Below are 17190 nucleotides of genomic sequence, written 5' to 3' on the forward strand. Positions count from 1 at the left end.
AGCCACGAGCCCTGACTCTGTTCTGATTTGCAGATGTAAAATATTATTAGGTCAGAAAGTGAAGTGGACCAGCAGGCAGGTTTAGCATCCCTAATGGCATGTGCTGCCCAAATGTGTCTGTGAGCCGGAGATAGACTGACTTGTTTTGCGGTTTCCCGTGAAAATCCATAGATGAAGCAGATTAGAAACAGAATGAGGTTTATTAACCTTTAACACCTTTTACACTTAATGCAGTTTCTTAAAAATATATTTTTATATAAATAACGATAAGTTATAGGTCTATGTAAAATTAGATATTTTTCATATTTTTTTCTAAAAAACATAAACCACACACCACGAGAAATAAACCATTAAATGATTTGATCAATGCAATTTTCTCTTAGGCATGACTGCATTGATTTGAAACATGAAGTTGTAGCAGGACATACAGTAGGTCAAGGTCAAGTTTATTTATATAGCCCTTTAAAACAGCATAAATGCTGACCAAAGTGCTGCACAACATGCAAAATACAACATTTACATAAAAATACCACTAATAAAATATCAAAAGAAAATTACAACAAAAGTAGTCAAATTAAGACAGAAAGACATCATACACTGTAAAACAATATTTAAGACCAAAATTAATATCAAAATTACCCATAAGCCTGAGAGAAAAAATATGTTTTAAGAGAAGATTTAAATGTAAAAAGAGTAAGAGAAAGTCTAATATAGATGTAGGGAATTCCAGAGGACCAAGAATTGAAAAAGCCCTATTACAGTACTCTATTAAAGGGCTTGATCTATCTAAAAACACGTAATAGCAATTAGTTTACAGCATAGACTTGTAAAATAGCACTTTCTGTACCATGGATAAAATCAAATATATGTTTACACTATATTTAAACTGAACATACTGTATTACTGCCTGATGAACGTTACTGTGAACTCGTTCATTCTGCTGTTTGTGAACGGCACGCTCTCTCAGTTTCACGTCGTTCAATAGGGTGCCAGATTTCAATAGATTTCCAGGCAAAAACCCAACTAAAACACACAGTAAACAGGCCTTAATGTGTAGCGGAAAATACATGCAATCTGGCAACACCAGCCACCAGTGTTTCATCGCTGCATGCGTCATCAAAACAAAGAGCAGCATGGGGGTGATGCACTGACTCTGGACGCTGCTGAAATCCCTGCCACGCCACTGACATAGTTTAACATTAACATTATATTTGTCCTTAATAATTAACGATTAACATAGGCTGCTAACGCATATTCTGGATCTTGAAATATACTCTGACTAAGCTCACGCTATTTAACGTGCGGTGTGCGATATGCGAGTTCTCCTACATGCGACGCCTCGCAGCGCTTCTAGCCCGGTGTGCGACCCCCCGGCTAGCTCTTCAAGGTATGTGCAAGCAAATACAAAAATTAAAAGACAGTCAATGCTAATGTAAACCCTGGTTGGATAAGGATTTAAAGTTGGATTTGAAGATAAAATCTGACGCATTTAGCTTCAGTGATAAACTGATAAAATAATTGCTGTCTGTGGTATATATGGGCTACAATGGCAATCATTTTTAAAAAAAATAATATGGCAAACTAGTTGATTTTTGGAACTGTGAACTAGTTACGTCAGTTCACAAATTTTTTAATTAACTAGTTAATTTCATAGTTCATATTTCAAAATTTGTGAACTGACCTTTGAACTAGTACTATGCTTAAAATTAAATGGATGATGAATTTGATGATATTATTTGATACATATTTGACTTTTTTTAAAAGTTGATTATTATTATTATATAAGTACATTTAAGGAAAGATATATCATATTGCATATCATATCATATCAAACTTTTGAATAAAAACATTTTCTATTAAAATGTTTTCCTTTTCACACAGAGATTTCGGAAAATACACAGAAAATGCATCCAGGATTTGTCTGGGATTGTTTAATTTTGGTACATTCACACTACCAATTATTATCCGGGAATCTATGCATTCCTTCGCAAACAATGCCGTAAAGATCCCGTAAAGACACGTGACGTATTTAAAGTCCTGCACTGTATAGGTTTATTCCGCAGCATCTGAAGTTTGCTTATAATCTGTGATTTCTCTGTCATGAAACCACGTGCGTACATCTTAGTTTATGATTAAATCATAAGGAGCATCTGATGCGTTGTTCTGTCATGCTGGTGAATGATCTCAGCTTCACCGCGGACAGTAAGGAGCTCCTGGATCTCGGTTGTGTCCAGTTTGCAGACATTTCTTGTCATGAATGTAAATCTGCATTCAATCCCTGTGTCAAAGAGCTGAACTATTACTTCTTGTTGCAATGACACACGGGTCTGCACTATGGCATGCCCCTTGCGGCATAGTTTTCGCCATTTCTTCACACAGAATGCTTTCCGTAAATGTTACGGCAATGTTACTACGTCCCCTTTAAGGAAGCGATCCCAGAAGATTTACGGAACATGTTTGTGTTCACGCTGAAGGCCAATTTTACAGAATTTTCTGGGACCAAAGTGCTATGGGAATGAGGTTAATGAGTAAACCCACCCTGGTAACAGGTAAGGTTTTAACAACATCACTATTTGTACACTTATACAATAGAATTTGCTGTAACATATTGTAGATAAATATTGAAATCTAATATTGAGACACATAGCACAAAAAACTAAACTCATAGACACAAACTATTATAGTAATAAGGGTGTCACGATCAGTGGTGTAGTGCAGGGTATACGCAGGTATACGGAGTATACCTACTTCTTTATTTGATGGCATGGAGTATACCCACTTTTACTTTTAAAAAATGGGGGCATAACTTAAGAGTATACCCACTTCTCCAGGTACCACTACACCACTGGTCACGATTCTCCAAATCCTCGATTCAATTACATTTTCGATTCTAAGGACACAATTCAATTCGATTCTCGATTTTTTTTACCCATTTTTATTTGAAAGCACAAAAAAATGCTATGCCATTTTAAAACTAGATTTTTATGAAATATAATATCTGTACACGCACATACCTGATAAAACAAAACTTCCTGTCAGATGAACATTCCTGTCAGTACTTTGCACCTTGTCATTTAAACGCGAGCGGAAGTAATGACGAGTTTATATGGACGTGAACTAATATTATGTCGGAGTCCGCTGCTTGTGTTGTAAGTAAACATGCTGCTCAGTGTTTTGTACATGAATATGTTACAGCTTTCTCTGAATTTTCAGTGCAATTGATGAAATTAGATCACGCAACTTTCAGTTTTATCAATGAAAGGCTAAAAATAACGTTGTACACTGTGTTTGCACCAGAAGTCAGAAAAGACGTAAAACATTGTGTTCAGTACCTCAGATTAGATAAATGGGTGGAGAGAAGGCAGTGTCTTGTTGCTGTTCGAACGCATTCAACCACATGTGCGTTTACACTACAAAAACTTTGGCAAGCCAACCGGACGTGACATGGGGGCATGGCAGCATTGACAATTCAATTTTTTCATTTGAAGTTTGAGGTTGTGAGTAAATTTCAATCGATTTCAATTTCAAATCGAAATCGTGACACGCTTATACAGTAATGTAAGTCTCCTATACACTAGCATATATATTTCCTTAAATCTCCCTATAAATGTAGATCTATCTCCAGTTTATACCAAAAGCCATAAAACTTCAGTTTTAATTTTGTGGATTTCTGAGGATAGATCTGTCTCTAGATCTGTCAATAGTGTCTGCATTTCAATATGTATACTAATAACAAGACTTAGACTGCATGTATTGTTTAGAAGTAAACTCAGATCTCAACATACATCAACCCAATAATGTCTACAGACTAAATCAACTCAGACACTAGTCATTTAACAGCTCTCAGTTTCCCACATTGTGCATTTTGAAATATATTCACCACCACTAAGTGAGGACAATATTAAAAGCAAAAGCATTTTAATTAACATATGACCTACAGTAGATGACTACTACATTACAATATTTTCAACAATTTCAGAGTCACAGTGCGTTCATCTGAGGTGGGGACGATAAACAAGAAAACAGACGCCAGTGCCTGGAAGATTAATTTTAAGATATTTACTTCAGGTTCCCGCTGTGAGAAATCCTGAAGTCATTCTTGTCCATTTTCATTTTATTAGTCGCAGATCTCATTCTGAGAAAAGCCCTGCAGCTCCTGTTATCCTATGTGAAGAAAACTCGGCTGGTTTTCTCTCTGAATGTTGACACAGTCTCCTCAAGGCCCACAGTACATCTGTCACATTTAATTAGTGCTAATGTCTGGACCGCCGGTTCGTGTCAATAACCTTCATGCGTGGGTTGGTGATATGACCAAATCTTATGTCATGGTATGACAAATTTTATTCATGGTATATGTCACAATAATCTTTTTGAAAAAAGATTGGACATTGGAAAGTCATTTTTTAAAAAATCACTGAATTAAATAGCAAATGAATGTCAAGTGTAATGTATATTGAAATGCTTAGATTAAGATAAGGACCTAAAACTAGAGATACACACATCTGCCACAATAATCAGTATCGGTTGATAAAAGCATTTGTCAGCTATCGTTCAATAGTTTAAAAACAGCCAACAATCATGGCCAATATATACTGTCAATCAAAAGAGAACAGGAAATGCAATTAATTTGACCTCTGTGTATAGAAAATGTAAAGAAACATCACTAGTTTAATGTTCAATATTAATGGTCATTATATGAATGAATAACATTCAGAAAATTTTATCTTCAGAAATCTAATATAACCACACAACCAGATTTTACTCAGAATAATCGGCTATTGTTATCGGTGCAAACCTTTAATATCGATTAATACCGCAGGGCTGTTGAATGCTTTATTCTGATTGGCTGAGAAACGTTCAATGGGTGTTGATTATTTTTCTGTAAACCACACACCTAACCTTTTAAATGTCTTTAAAAAAGGCACCAGAGCAGTTTTTGTGGTAATCGCGGTATAAGCAGAATATTTGACTCCGGTCCTTCAAATAATTCAACGCCCCGTTGCCAATTATTTCTTACATACAAATTAATATCAAAACAATATTAATTAAGCAATAAGGCACGAGAGGCTGTGCTGCATCGTGAATAAGCAACGGCCGAAGGGCGTTGTTAGGCACGACGCGAAGCGGAGTGCCCGCAACCCCTTCAGCCGCCACCTATTCACGACACAGCACTTGCCTCGAGTACCCTACTGCTTTTATAAAACGGTTACCACACAATATTAAAGTAAAAAAAAATTAGTGCAACTTTCATGAAGTTAAATCAATAAAAGCATTCCTTCCGCTAGAAAAAATAGTCCCTGAATGCAAACAATCATGGAAGCTCAAATAAAAACAACAAACTGCTCTCAGACTTTGTCTCATTATATGTTTATGTGTTGCTAAGGGTGTTGCTAAGGGCGCAGTGATATTAAATAGAACCGTTGGGTGAAGCGGTCATAGCAGTGTTTTGTTGTGAATAAAGCACACCTATTGACCAATTAGAATCAAGGATTGGAACTAACCGTTTTATAATAACAATTATAACATGGGGACTTCTGACTCTTCACTCCAAACCAAACAACTGCCATGAATCTTTGATTTTGAGAATCAATACAGTATTGTCAAACAAAATATCACCATTCTCACATGTTTCAGTATTTTCTTACATCCCTACAATTCACACACTTTACTTCACAATATTCATATCCTATTACAGTAGAAAAAAACAAATGTTTTCGAAATGCAGCAATCTTCAAACTATTAATCTGTAACCAGTAAGATGCTAAAAAGAGAAATATCATGTCAAACTGTGATGAAAATTAAAGCCTTAATTAAAATCTAAATGAATTGACATCTGTGTGAGTTGGAATGCTTATACAGTGAGAATATTATTACAGTATTAAACTTCTTTAATAGACACTTTCACATTTTATATATATATATATATATATATATATATATATATATATATATATATATATATATATATATATATAATACACAAAGCATAGCCTACCACTCAACCTAAATGAATTAGGACTTGTGATAAAAGCTACTAAAATAGAGGTCGGTCAGGAAGGACACATTTTCTCGAACTAATCTTAGTGTCTCGTTTCTCTAAAAACCTTCACAGAGATGCAGGATAATATTACACACATTTTACAGTAATTTACATCAAAGTGCATGCTGTTCCCTCAGTGGCTTTGAACCCCCCAATAGATGGACACATCCGACCTCACGTTTAATAGCGCAAAAGGCATATATTGCTTTAGCTCAGTCAATTACAGGCGTATGCGTCCACTGTGTATGGAAAGTGTGTGCATGTGTGTCAGAGAAAAGGAGAGGGTGTAGAGAGATATATCCCTTATATGTGCCAAAATGACTCATGTGCATGCTAATGATTTTTAAAAGTACCAAATCTATTTACAGTTGTTTAACAGGTTTCTATTTGCAGTCACGCAATGGATAGCTACACATGGTTCTGGACCAAACTGGTCTTCAGTGCAATTTAAGCAATCATATGTGCTGTTTGTGGCCGAATTGCAGTGACTGTGGATGTTTTGATGTTGAAATGCATACGTTGCCGCAAATACTTCAATTAGTAACATGCATTAGCTGCCAAAATCTTGTGATGGTTAAGATTGAAAATAAAATGTTTAAAAGATGCATTTCACACTACCATAAATATTCATTTTGCTCATTGATATTTTACATTTTACAATTATGCATTTGGCAGACGCTCTGACTTACAGTGCATTACCAGGTATACATTTTAAAATATACTTTTAAAGTGGGAATCTCTCAAAACTATATTTCTTTATGAGATGCAACTGAAAAATATCTAAAAATCTGAGTTAAAAGTGTAACAAATTGAATTTGGGGCAAAATAGAATATTGATCCAAAATAAAAAGCCCAATTTCAATTTAATTTATAATTTTCATGCTAATAACATGGTGTGTGTCTCATTACGACACGCTCGGCATCTTTTACTGCAAGTTTCCTAGAAAAAGTGACTTCCATTCATTCTAAAGTCTTGAAAAGAAATGGTGGGAAAACAACTAAAAACATTCACATAAAGTTTTCTTAAGGCTCTTTAATGCCTCCACATAGACGGGTCATGTGAGCAAGCGTCTGTCTTCGGTGTTAATTCTCCTGAATGAAGGTCTGACCCAGTTGAAGAGTCTGAGGTGTTGCTTAGTAACAACTTAAAAGGGTCATGCACAGGGACTGCGGTGAACGCCACTCCGGACTGTTCACAACACCATGACACATCCATCCATGTTTGTGTATACCTGTTTTAATCACTGTAAACATGAAAGCATTTGACTCTTCTATATACTGTAAGTGTACTGTATGTTTGACTTCAAGAAGAGCATTTACTGTATAAACATGTAATTTAAAACAGCTTGAAAACGTATAGTGGACGAAACACGAATGAAAACAAAACCGGTGCCACCAACTATCATCAATTACACATTGCTACACTGTAAAAATGACAGTATTACTGGAAGCAGTTTGCCAGTAAATTACTGTAGATTTAAGTTTATATTATTTACTGTACAGTTTGTTCAAAGATAAATAAACATTAAACATTAACAATACTTTATATTTACAGGAAAAAACTATAAAAAGTACAGCATTACGCAAAGCGTTTCTGGGACCCAAAATCTGAAAAAAAAAAATCTGAAAAAGGTTGATGAGTATTTCTGGTTCCCAGAATGCTTTGCATGAAGCTGTTTTTATGATTTTATTCTGTAAAGACAAAGACTTCACTGTAAAAAAATTCTGTAGAAATTACAGTATTACTGGCAACTAGCTGGCAGTAACTTACTGTAGATTTACATTTATGTTATTTACTGGCAACAGTTTGTTCAAAGTTAAATAAATATGAAACTTTTCCAGTCTTTATCTTCTACAGTAAGTTACTGGCAACCAGCTGCATAATTACAGCTAATGTTTTACAATGTTGTTAATGTTTAATATTCATTTTTCTTTGAACAAACTGTTGCCAGTAAATTAGATAAATATAAATCTACAGTAAGTTACTGGGAAACTGCTGCATAGCTACAGCGTATTGCATGCACACAGAAACAAAGACTGAAAAAATGGTTATTAATATCTATGCAAAGACCAGCTTTATTTGGAGGATATAAACATAATGACCCTAAACTGTTAAAACCGGCAAACTCATAAACGGCACACACTCGATTTCTTTCTGTGACTTTGGTATTTGGCTGCCATGACGTGAATTGTGCGGGCATTATAATCAAAGTACCCGACGAAAACAGGAAGGCTTTTGCGTTCCTACTGTTCACGCAAAGGAGAATCTAATCAACTTTCTACCCACAAAACAGCGGGGTGCTCTGAATTCATATTTACTCGTAAAGCTGAAACAATCTCATTAAAGCATTACGCGCTAATTTCACCGCCAGACAAAAGATAAACCAATGCATGAGGGAAATACATCTTTACTGATCTTAATATTTTCAGGAGAAACCTGAGGACTGTTTAAAGACTTTTGTCTCACTTCAAGAAATAAGTTTGTTTTGTATAGTCTCACCAAGCTTACTCGCTCAGTTTACAATAGCCTTGCCTGACACCTGCAGTTCGCAATGTTAACTATAGGTCAGCAATGTAGAGTAACACTTCCCAATAAATCTTCTCTGTGGAATAGGAAATGCAGATTTTAAACGGTTTCATGGTATAGAGAGACAAAATGAGCTAATTAAAAGGTCATAAACCGCTCCCGTAATCAATCCTTAATGGAAAACCTATTCCCTAATGACAGGATGTTGCATTAGTCTGAAGATTATGGATTGTAATTAGTGGACATTTGTCTCAAGGTTATGGATTGCTATAAAAGTTTTAGACAGAATCCCGGAGAATTAGTTTTCATACACTATAAAAAGTGAAAAGGTGCAGCTGTTGCTTTAATTTGCCATTTTCACGTCATCTGACCCATGAAAACTACTGAGGGTTGTTGATGCGTCCTCGTGCAGTTAGATTGGTCCGGTGAAATTGCATAATATTTTGACTTGATTTACATTTAAGCATTTACAAAAACTGAGTAAACACACAAAAAAAGCGATTTGCCTTAGATACAGCGATTTGTCTAAGTCTTACAGCGTACTAATAAGACCTACTGTAAAAACAGATAAAAGATAAAATTGTCTTTTGTGCAGTTTACAGCCCTCATTATACAGCAGCCAGTTAACAAGTCTGTGCACCAAAAAAAGTACAAAAAACAAAACACATATCCTAAAAAGTGCAAGAATTGTCAGCATTTCAGAGTTTTTTTTCTTTTAAGCAGTATTTGCTGTAAAAGCAAGTATAGGAAAGACAAACGCTTACATCTAAGTAAAGTTCAGGCTAAAAATGTCCCAGAGCTCGCTCATGGGACATTTCCGTGACACATTTTTGGTCAGAGGGATAACTTTAAAGATGAGAGAAGATATTGCAGGTCTAAAAGCAAAGAAAGAAATGTGTGGGGTGGTACAAACAATTACACAGTTGCTTTTTGCACTGATCTGTGATATCCAGTATTCTACCTGAGAGGTTATAAATCAAATGACTGTGATTTTACTTTACCTTGTTTGCAAATAAACTCACTCTTGCTTTCGAGATGAATTGCCTTGTCAGACAGTTGCATTGTTAGTGTGAATCGGGCTACTGTTTAAACCAATCACATCTCATCTACTCCTCCCAAGAGTCAAAGTATTTATAAAAAGGTCAATATCATCAGTCATCTGACAACTGTCAATCCCCTGACAGCAAGACAAGCCATAACAGAAAAGAATGAAAGAAAGAAAGAAAGAAAGAAAGAAAGAAAGAAAGAAAGAAAGAAAGAAAGAAAGAAAGAAAGAAGTCCTATAACTTAGTAAATAATGCACAGTTTTAATACGTGCATGCAATCTCTTTTTTTAACTTTATGGGATATGCTTCACATTTTAACAATACATTTCCATAACTCTTTCAGTCATTAATAAATACTAAATATTTTTAAGGAAAATAAATTAAGCTCTTGCTTTGAAAAAGATTGATATCAATCCGACGCTAAAAAATGTTCTTGTTGAAATTACATAGAAGCTTCCACAACCACTTATTAACATCTTATTAACACCCAATATTTAGAGGTTTCCCCAAACTGTGGCTGCATGAACATACAGACATCTGACTGAACATCTAAATGCATGAAAAGAAAACAGGTATGCAGCCCATATCGACACTTCAAGCTCGAACTGCACACCCATAGGCTACTGTCATTTCTCCATTAAGGGGATGCAGTGTCATTATAAACCAGTACTTGCAGTGTTTTGCCATTCAATCTTCACATCAACTTGCATGCACGCATGGGACACACGCAACTCTCGCGTATAGCTGTAACAGCAGCATCTTTCAGAGACATCAAACTGAGACTGACTTACTATGGTTGTTGCGAGAAGATAAACAGCCCGCTTCTTCTCCTCGCGTCCGTAAAGTGATGCCGCGCGCTTACGGAGTGTCCAACAGTGACAGTTCTGCGTGCACAAAGCCAAACATAGATAGAGAAACCCAGACGCTCCCCATACAGAATCTCTATAAGACGCGCCGTCGCGCGCAGCAGAAGCGCATCCTTCAAAAGCGTGCACAATCTCCCGCACCTCTCAGGCTGTGGTCCAGCCTCTCACTCCCTTACGACTGAAGTGGAGAGAGAGAGAGAGAGAGAGAGAGAGAGAGAGAGAGAGAGAGAGAGAGAGAGAGAGAGAGAGACTCGCGTGCTCGAGCATCGAGTCGCTGTTTGAGGCAGCTCGCGCTCTGCAGCCTCGTCCTGATTCACGTAAATAACGGTGCGTGACTCCACTTAAAACTGCACCATGTTTCACATACTTGTTTATTCATTTATACCCATACGGAAAAAATACATTTCTTTGGACAATTTTAAATATATGGTAAATACATTTTATATATAATTGTAAGAAGTTTTTTTTCTTAGATTAATAAATGTTAAATGCTACAGTATTTAGTCAAATAGTCAGTATTATGTACAAGCTTATATAGCTTATATTAAATGAAATCAAATGATACTGATATTTTAGGCTACACATTGTTTTATAAAATGTTAATACTGAATATTACTCTTACTGTCGAGTGGATTTAAATAAATATATGATCTGATATCGTTTTTGTTTTGTTTGTTTGTTTGTTTACAGTCAGAAACGTGTTATTAATAACCTATTAATGTAAATATAGTCTCCTGTAATTATAACATTTTATAAATGTGTTAACCACGTGGATTATTGTGTTTTAGACAAGGCAAATCGTTATGCAAATGAGATAAATGTGTAAATTTACCTCTTACCGTGATAAAGGCTATTTCATCATTATTTAGTTATAGTTTTAGCATATTATTTAGTTTGTTTCATAATACAATTTCATTAATTTTAATCTATTGAGTAAAACTTCCTCAAATAATCTAGAACCAGTATTGGGTAAATTACTCAAAAAAAGAAATTAATTAGTTACTAATTAAATCTTAACACTTTACAATAAGGTTCATTAGTTAACATTAGTTAATGTATTAACTAACATGAACAAACCATGAGCAATACATTTTTTACAGTATTTATTAATCTTTGTTAATGACGTTAGTTAATAGAAAAAAAGCTTTATTTGCTTGTTCATGTTAGTTCACAGTGCATTTACTAACATTAAAATTTTTTTAATAAAAGTATTAGTAATTGTTGAAATTAACATTAACAAAGATGAATAAATGCTGTATAAGTGCAGTTCATTATTAGTTCATGTTAATTAATGTAGTTAACTAATGATAACTAATGAACCTTATTGTAAAGTGTTACCGATAACTGTACAAATTACTCTCTCCAAAAAGTATTTAATTACTTAATACTAATTACTTTCTAAATACTATTTTGTAAATGATACAAAGATATGCTTGAAACATAAATTATTCTGTTCCAACTTTTTAAGCTCCAATTCTCACTATTAACTATTAATTTATTTTGCCTCAATATAGTCCTAATTGCTACTTATTAATGCTTAGTAAAGTAGTTGTTAAGTTTAAGTATTGGTAGGAATTGGGTAGGATAAAAGGTGAGGTGCATGATCTCTGAAAGCCAATTTTGATATTTGAAATCACTTAAACAAACACGTCCCTATACCCCAATAGAATCTGGACCGTCTTTTGATGGACCCGCCCCACACACACACCCAGACATAACAATGTCAGCTAGTAGACACGCCCCTTACTGCTGATTGGCTACAAGTGTGTTTTGGTACTCGGCCTGACTCCTTTTTTTAAAGTTTCTTTCAAAAATCACTCACGCCGCCTGTAAGGATGTACAGTAGATTAAGGTTTTGGAGAATCAGGCATTAATATGTGCTTTAAAAAACAGCCAATATCTCAGTAATAAGTTAATAACCAACTAGTTAATAGTGAAAATTGGAAACTATACTAGAGTCTTACCATTATTCTTATTAACTCACCAAAGTATTTAAAATGAGATACATAAAAACATGCATTTTAACCTTAGACTTAAAATATTGATGTTAAATCCACTATTGTATTATATATAATTGTTTTACAGTCCATAAACAGTATTTAGTTCAATTACATCAGAACTGTAATTAAATCACTAGAAAAATAAGAGTAATCCTTTACTTTAGTTTGTCAAGTAGAAAGTAATTCAATTACAGTAACTAATTACTTAGGAACTATTTACAACCAGCACTGCCTAGTATTATATAGTCTATACTTTTACTAATATACCACATATGTACATAGTGTATGTAACATTGAAGCATATATGCAATTAGTTTTACTGAACCTGAACATAAACATGTTTATTTATATGATTATACTTCATACTGTATTATTGAACTCACTGGATGATTTGAAACAAGGCCTGAGTTGTAATTTTTATTTTATAACATAATTGACAATGGCAGATTATAAATCTTTTTTTTTAAGTTATGTTTTTGCCTTTATTAGATAGAAGAGGACAGGAATGTATAGTGTGGAGAGAGGGGTATGGGATCAGCAAAGGACCTCGGGTCGCCGAAAGTGCGTTTGCACCATATATCGGAGCACTGCCCACTACACCATTGGCTCAGATGACAATGGCAGATGATGCATGATCTCATGATCTATACAATCAATAATGCAAAGTATTTTCAGTCTTCAAAACTTTTTTTGACAACCTGGTGCATTTTTAATCTTCTCGTGGTCTTTTTTAGAGACTTATCATCAAATCAGGATACAGGATTAGTCATCTCTGTCAGATCTGTTTTCTCTCATGTCAGACATAGTGTACCCCTCCTCAATGACACTGAATAACACTTCTACAATGTCACAGACGTGAGCCCCGAGGGGTTTTCTCTGCATTGGGATGTTTCTCGCTCCTCTTGAGAAATGCAATCATGCTCTAATTAATACTATTAATAGACTTGCATCAACAAGAGCATAAACACAGAGTCTGAGATCCAGCAGTAACCTTTACCTCACGGTGTGTCCGTCTAATCACGTCGTAACATCACATGTTGTGCTCTCGTCATTTTACAAGGGCAAGTTTTTCGTGATCCTTATGCCGGAGTAAACCCAAACGGAGAGTCGATGAGTGAAGCTGTGCCCGCCGGTGCCTGTTGTCAACGTCAGCATAAATTTTCAGTGACACTGGATCATGAAGCTTCAAGTGTAACCTTTTAACCCATCTCGAAAGTGTGTTTTAGTAAATTAAACAACTGTCAGTAAATGCTGGCTCTCACATGAACCCTTTCTTGTTCAGGCCACATCACAGATGCACATCAGACTACTAACACGTCTTCAAACTTCACATTCAAAAACTTTCAAGATGACTCAGAATCTCATTTCCATAAAGCTTTCTAATATTATTTGCAGGCTTGTTCATTCATTAATCTTATTGATCTTTGTTGTCAACACATCTTTTGCTCAAGCTCGCGCCCAATCGGTTTCAAATATTGAATAGAGCTTTGGTCTAAAAGACAGATTAAAACATTTGTCGTTTTCTCCGAGCCAAGCATTTGACTGCATGCATTACTGCTTTTGGGGATGTTATGCATTACTGGCTATTTAAGATGTTTTGTGTCTGAGAAGGCTGTGTAAAATGTTTAGCCCGTCTGGGTGTAAGGATCAATGCTTGGCCTCTAGAGGAGCTGTTATCCTTTAAACTGATGCAGCACAGTAACACATTTAATGAGTCATTTGTATACATTAGTATATCTGTGTACAGTCTTTTATGACGATAATTAACAAATGGATTTAAAAACCCTTTGTGCAGCTTTGTTTTGAATGCAAAGCATATTAAGAGGTCTAAAGCTAAAATCTGTACTCTTATACTCTCATTTCGCAGAAAGATGACCCTTAGAGATGCTTAAAAATAACATATCTTGACCTGATATGCCACAAGTATTTCAGTACTAAGGGTCTGTTTCCATCATTAATTAAACAGTGGCTCTGTTGTAGCTTAGCTTCATTTCACAGTGTCTGAATTAATCCACTCTTACCCAAACTTGTGTCTCTAAATGACAGCTCACTTATTGACTATGAAGCACTCTTTTGTTTCACAGGTTTTGTTTATACTGGTAAAGTTCAAGCGCTGTAAAATTGAGTCATTTATTTTCAGGTGTTTATGAATCGTCTGCAGACGAGTCAGTCATTTCCAATCCTCTCTTTGTTCTGAGTGACAATCGAATTCAAATAAGCATGAAGTCAGGTTAAACAGAGCATGTGGTGTTTACCTTAAATTCAATACATTTAAACAAATTCAATAAACTACTCAATACAGTCAACACAGAGCTTAGCTTGTTTTCCAATTATATTAGCAATTAAAGGTTATCCAATTTAAAAAGAGTATTATGGGTTTGTAAGGCTATAGATAGAGACCCCTTTGACTCCAACCAATCCTAGTAGAGATAAGATATACATGTTTTTTTCTCAGAACAAACATAAATGTTATAACATTTTGGAAGTTTTAAAAAATAGTAAGGTATGGTAGCATCATTCACATAATATAGGTTGTATGTATGTAAGCAATAAGGTACGAGAGGCTGTGCTGTATCGTGAATAAGTAACGGCTGAAGGGTGTTGTTAGGCACGACGCGAAGCGGAGTGCCTGCAACCCCTTCGGCCGTTGCTTGTTCACGATGCAGCGCTTGCCTCGAGTACCTTATTGCTTTTATAAAACGGTTACCACACAATATTAAAGTAAAAAAAATATAAGTGCAACTTTCATGAAGTTAAATCAATAAAAGCATTCCTTCCGCTAGAAAAAATAGTCCCTGACTGCGAACAACAACATGAAAGCTCAAATAAAAACAACAAACTGTTCTCAGACTTTGTCTCATTATATGTTTATGTGTTGCTAAGGGTGTTGCTAAGGGCGCAGTGATATTAAATAGAACTGTTGGGTGAAGCGGTCATAGCAGTGTTTTATTGTGAATAAAGCACACCTATTGACCAATCAGAATCAAGGATTGGAACTAACAGTTTTATAAATCTATGTACGTATTGTGTTTAGTAATTATGAAACAACATTGTCTGTGCAATCCAGGTTAAAGTCTCACAATCTAATGAAGGGATTTGGTGCAATTTGATTTCACATTGATTTCAATCTTTGACATGACCCTCCTCAGTTAAATATTAAATATATCAAGGTTAAAATGTATAGAATGTTCTTTACATTATGTAGGATGATAGTATGTACAGTAGTAAACCACTACATACTATCATCAAAAAAGGCTAGGTGGGCTTTCAGGTATTTTAATGAGGCATTCAGTATTAGCACATATTAAAACATGGCCTTGACTGTACTATCCGGACTTAGAGATATTTTGTGACAGTAGTCATTCTGTCCTCTGTGTGTCTCATTTGTTGTTTTAATTCATTTCAACCAAATGCACCCTCGCTACTTATTTGTTTGTAATGTACATTTAAAGGGGCTGTATGTAGTTTTCAGCGGCCTCTAGCGGTGATGTTTCAGATTGAAACCAATAAGTTTACAAGTGCGTGCTCGAACTCATGAGCGACGGCCAGACTGAGATGCAACACACTGAATAAAGCACCACACAACATGCTGGAAACTCAAGTAAACTCCAACTGCAACGTTAAATGAACTGCATTAACAATAGCCTATGTTATGTGGTGTTACATAGGTACATTTACAGTAAGACAACGAAAACGGTTAGTGAACTACACTGAACTATTTCAGTATAACAGTAAAGCCTGGTATACACTGTGCTATTTTAAATGGTCCTTTAGGATTGTTGCTTCCACATTGAGCGATCAATATCGTAGTTAAGTCCATGTCACAATTTATTTTAAAGACTTTTAAAAAGCGGACGCACGCAAACGAACAAACGCGTCCGCAGTTTTACGTCATAGATCGACGACGGCTGGGCGAACACAAGCTAAAGCGAAGGCTAGCAAACCGAAACATCTAAAAAACTAAAGCACATAATCAAAATATATTTGACATGCTTTGTAGTAGTGCTGCCGCGAATAGTCGACGTAGTCGACGTAAACGACGATGAAAATTTGTCGACGGCAATTTTTTTAGTCGAGGAGTCGCATATTTATTTTTTTCCGTCTCAAACGGCCCACTGTAATTCTGTCTCATGTCTCAAATGGCTCAATGTAATTCACCTCCACACCAGTCTGTGCGCTGTGCGCGCCCTGCTGGTTAATCTGCTACGCTATCTTCTTTCTTCCCTCTCCCCCTGCCTTCACTGCTTTAATTTTGAAAAATTGGCGGTGGCAGGTGAGTCTATGGAATTAGCTTCCGAAGTATGAAAGTATTTTAAGCCAAGTTGTGATAAAAGAGTGGTCTGTTACACCATGCCAAACGTCGCTGGCTTATCACGGGAGCACAACGACAATGCACGAGCATCTCAAACGAAAACACTCGGGAGTTATTGACGATACACCCACAGAGAATAGGACAACGTAAGTAACTGTTATATGATTATTAATGAAACGGCGAACTAGTCAGTACTGTTTTATTAACTCTTTTGAGAAGTACAATGACTCTGTCTTTGGATGTTAAAGGCTATCAGTGTTTGCTCGTGATTCCGCCACGGAATCAACACTGGACGCAACAAATAGATTTTTCATGGTTCCCATTTACATTTTTATTTTACTATTTTAAACGGCTCAATTCATTGTTGCGAGTGTTCAGCGCGTCTCTCTCTCTCTCTCT

At 35.6% G+C, this 17190-nt stretch overlaps 1 protein-coding gene across 2 annotated transcripts in view; it reads right to left on the minus strand.

Annotated features, from left to right (window-relative positions):
* The window catches only part of cntn5 (contactin 5), a 330742-nt gene extending 320071 nt beyond the window's left edge, over window positions 1-10671 (minus strand). For both annotated transcript variants that reach the window (XM_055173819.2, XM_055173818.2), the window contains exon 1: window positions 10405-10671. The gene's annotated coding sequence lies outside the window, so the exon portion shown is untranslated. The remainder of the gene's footprint in view (window positions 1-10404) is intronic.
* Between the last annotated feature and the right edge of the window lie 6519 nt (window positions 10672-17190).

Source organism: Misgurnus anguillicaudatus, chromosome 15, assembly GCF_027580225.2.
Source record: "Misgurnus anguillicaudatus chromosome 15, ASM2758022v2, whole genome shotgun sequence".
NCBI lineage: Eukaryota > Metazoa > Chordata > Actinopteri > Cypriniformes > Cobitidae > Misgurnus > Misgurnus anguillicaudatus.